Genomic DNA, 4,781 nt, shown 5'->3' with positions numbered 1-4,781 from the left:
GCCCCATGGGCTGAAGTGGGAGGGGAACCAGCCCCTGGTGGGCTGGTGCGCCCCCTCCATGGGCCTCCCCCTGCGCCTAGGGTTGGAAACCCTAGGGGTGGGGGGCGCCCCACTTGGCTTGGGGGGCAAGTCCCCCTTGGCTGCTGCCCCCCTTGGAGATCCCATCTCCTAGGGCCAGCGCCCCCCTAGGGGCCCTATATATAGTGAGGGGAGGGAGGGCAGCCGCACCAAGTCCCTGGCCCCTCCCTCTCCCCTCGTAACACCTCTGTCTCTCTCGTTGGAGCTTGGCGAAGCCCTGCCAAGATCACTGCTGCTTCCACCACCACGCTGTCGTGCTGCTGGATCTCCATCAACCTCTCCTTCCCCTTGCTGGATCAAGAAGGAGGAGACGTATTCCCAACCGTACGTGTGTTGAACGCGGAGGTGCCGTCCGTTCGGCACTTGGTCATCGGTGATTTGGATCACGGCGAGTACGACTCCATCAACCCCGTTCTCTTGAACGCATCCGCTCGCGATCTACAAGGGTATGTAGATGCACTCCCCTTACCCTCGTTGCTAGATGACTCCATAGATTGATCTTGGTGATGCGTAGAAAAATTTAAAATTCTGCTACGTTCCCCAACATTCACTCCATCCAGAAATAAATGGATGGGTCTAGGCGTATTTCAGTTCTAGATACATCCAGTTTTATCCATTTCTGCGACATTTAATCCGGACGGAGGGAGTATGATGTAAGAGCTAGGGATACAACAGGACAACACAGTAAAAAACACTGAAAAACCCATGCAGAACCAAAGTATTCAAACCCACTGATATGAGATAGTACACTCATGCAGCTCAGGATGCAAAACTACCAGGCAGTTTTCCTTGCAAAAATCAACATTGTGGCCTTTAATCATACATTTTGCTACAACTAAATTTAGATCAGATAAAGGTTGGATTCACGACGATTAACAAAAATATAATGATATACAACAGGTACTTACATCTACATTGGAGCATAGAGAATTCCTGCAAGAATCTTTCCTCATAAACGATACCATTGCAGAAAATCTTCTATCTGTTAAACTTATTTTCTAAAAGAGAGATGAGTAAGAAACATGTAGAAAATATGATCAGCATGCTATAAAATTTCACGATGCAAGGATACGCACACGCTTCTTAGAATTGAGTTGACATATTTTTGCTGGACTGGAGCGAACTAGTTCTTTGGCCATTAGAATCTGCTTATTATCAGTAGGAGTTGGGTTTCTCTGTGCTGGAGTAGTATCTATAAAAACTGGAGTTGGTTTATTATCTCCTGGCGTTTGGATCTTTTGCAATGGCCTTGTTTGTAACCCTTCAGATTCTAACATAGTCGTCTTCCCCTGGCATGACTTGTATAGAAGAATGGTGCTTTAATTATAAAACATGCGGCAGCAGAGAGATGGAATAGGTACTGAAGAATAGAAAGGCATGACATATTGACATGTATTCCCTCCATCCGGAAAAAATGGATGGGTCTAGGCGTATTTCAGCTCTAGATACATCCTTTTTTATCCATTTCGGCAACATGTAATCCGGACGGAGGGAGTATGGTGTAAGAGCTAGGGATACGACAAGACAACACAACAAAAAAAGCACTAGTTAAATGTAAAACTGTATGCTAGCAGAATATGTACAGAAATAACTAAGGCAACATACACATGTATGATTGGGAAAATAAGATGGCATTGCAACATAGCACTAGAACATCACTTCAATGTAAAAAAACATGGTATGGTAGACAGATGAAGTACATACTAATGAATAACAATGCATACAATATTCAGAAGCATGATGTCCAAATTAAGCAGATGGCATTGCGATAGAGTAGAATGATAGTACTTGAATTTGAAAACATGTTATCATGAATGGAATACGTACTGAAAAACAGGAAGGCATGACATATTTACATGCATGATCATCATGCTAAGCACATGGCATTGCAACAGAGTAGATACACTCCAGGACATTATATGCATGTTGTACCCATATCACAGGCCAAGTTAGAGCAAGGACCTTGTGTGGTGAAGAGGATTCATCATCTTTCTGCAAGTCTTCTGAAGAACTGCCTTTACATGTTCCATCATATTGGGTATCATTGACATCAAGTTTATTGGCCTTTACATTGCTCCGTGAGGTTCTTTTGGATATATCAGTGTGTGCAATTATATCTGACATGCATGGAAGACAACTAGTAGGTAGATTTATGTAATGAGTGCCTGCAGGAGACAACATAAATAGTAGGACTGGGTTAACTAGCAGCAACAGGTCTCATAAACTAAAGGGAGAACACATATGAAAGCTACAGAATATGTATCGTTTGTACTCGAGATTAACTAGATGGCACACAAAAGTATTAAAGAACAACATAGGAAATACTAGAAGTGGTATAATACTATAATCACCAGCCTGTGGGATAGCATTGGCTGATGGATGATAACTATGGAACAGTGTTACCTAAAGAACAAGTATCTTAGCTGAACTATGGAACATCGTTAACTCCTGAACAAGACCCGTAAGAGATCAGCTTGAATATATAGTGAAATGTGATGATCTATTTTCCATGCTTAGATGAATAAAAAAGCCATAAATGTTACACACAAGTAAGCTGAGGGTACAACCAATCTGGCTGCCATCCATAGGAGTGAGCATCATGTGCTGACTTGTCGATGTCCCTGCAGTTGTTATGGCTGTGCATGTCGGGCACGCGCATTCGATGCAGGGAACTGTTGAGTGGGGACTATAGCTCCCTTCTAGTGTATGCTTCCCTTGTTGGAGAAGTTGCAATGAGTCAGAAGACGGTGTATCTGAAGATGCAGATAACACATAATGTTAAGAACGACATATCTCTTTGATCTGAAGAAATACACTAAGAGATCAACAGCAAGGTACGAGAGTGGTCACACGTCTGTTGACTGAAGACTAAATTGGGGTCACATGATTTTATTTTATTTTGGTACTGTCCGATCTACGCCAGATGGCTGGCCGTCTTGTGCCTCCCGGCTGACACTGTTCGGAATCTTCCCCGAAGAGCCAGCGACCAACGACAGAGCAGCCTGCCTCTGCCGTCCGTGGCCCCGGCCAAAACCCCGCTCCCTGCCCCACCGCACTGCCGTGGTTGCGCCGCCACCGGGCCAATCCACAAAGACTCCCCGTCATCTAGATCCGGCGGTGGCAGTACCTTCAACCCACGCAACTCTAAAAGATAGCCATCTAAGCGCTGCTTCCGCGACGAACTTTGCGGCCCCGCACCCTTACGTTAGACACCAGCCAACCGGCAGCCTAGGAGCTCCGCCGCCTCGAGGGGTGCTGCTTCCCATTGCAACTGACGCCTAAATAAAGTGATTTGAGATGAGGGTGTGACCTATTTGGCGGCATGGTGAAGTAGGCAGGTCCAGTTGCCGAGTCGGTGAGGCCAGCGCGGTTGCGGTGGCGACTGGCGGCAGGAAAAGAGCGATGTCGCGACGGTCGACGGCTACGCCAAAGCAGCGCCAGGACTCTGGACGGATCTGAAGTTGGAGCCGCTCCGGCGCCGTGAACAACGGCGGGGGTGAATCGGCTCCGGTATGGTTCACGCGGCCGTCGTCGAGGCAGCACCAGCAGCACAGAGTAAGAGGCACACGGCCCAGTGCACGACGGCAAATCGACAGCGTCTTCGGCATTAGGGAGGAGGGCGGCTGTGAAACTGGTGCGGTGGGGGCGCCATGGAGGTGGGGCTGAGGTTTCGCGGCTCGGGAGAAGGGACATTCCCGGGGAGAAGGTGATTTGGCGCCCACGAGGTATGAATGGGGGCGGGCGGGGCAAATTGGGAGGGGAGTGGAACCATGTCTTACGGACGCATTTGTCTGAAATGTGAGGGGGAGTTACAGTTCTACCCTTGCCTATAGGCTTCTCGGCTTGGGTCTGTGTACTGAGGGTCGGGGATAGTAGAGTAACTTTGCTTCTTTGGGCGGGAGCGAGGAGGACGTGTTTTGAACTATAGTGGGCGCGAGCGATTTCGGGCGAGGAGAGCGTGTTTTCAAATAGTGGGCGCGAGCTATTTCGGGCGAGGAGAGCGTGTTTTGCCGACCATGGTTTATGAATTATTCGGCACATGTCATATCGGCCGAGGAGAAGGCGCGCTTGGATGAAGTTACGAACCTACCCTCGATGAACAACGGGCCAATTGATTTGTGTCCCACATAGGACGGTAATTCCCTGTCTCCCATTTATTTGCTCGGGCGAATTCCACTAAGCAAAGAGGATGTTTAACGGTTCGTTCAAATTTTGGGAGAACGAGCATCTACGTCTACCTTACCAAGTCGATTCGGATCAAATTTTGAAATATTAGCTTGCCATTTCTTTTTTAGATGGAGAGATGATGCTCGGGAGTAATGTGTTTTTACATGCTCCTTCTAGCGATTTACTATATGATAAATAGTTGACCCACTCAAAAACGCGAATCAAACCCAAAATGAAATATCTCGATTCAATGAAATATCTCATTCAGTAGGTCAAAATAGTGAACTAAATCCAAAATTGAACACCTCAATCGAGTAGCATGTTGTACAGTATTACAGTACTCCATGAACATGTTGAAAGTCAAATTAATGAACTTGTTTGATATACGCATATATCCGTTCATGTGTGGATTGCAGACAACATGTTCTCCAATTTAAATATTTGAATGCAAGTTTATATCAAAACATGGTTTATATCAGTCTTTGATGCATAAAACGCGACCTCCCCCTCTCCCGAACTCATGTTCTCTCTCTCTC

Source organism: Triticum dicoccoides, chromosome 2A (assembly GCF_002162155.2).
Source record: "Triticum dicoccoides isolate Atlit2015 ecotype Zavitan chromosome 2A, WEW_v2.0, whole genome shotgun sequence".
Classification (NCBI taxonomy): domain Eukaryota; kingdom Viridiplantae; phylum Streptophyta; class Magnoliopsida; order Poales; family Poaceae; genus Triticum; species Triticum dicoccoides.
This window is presented reverse-complemented; position numbering follows the sequence as displayed.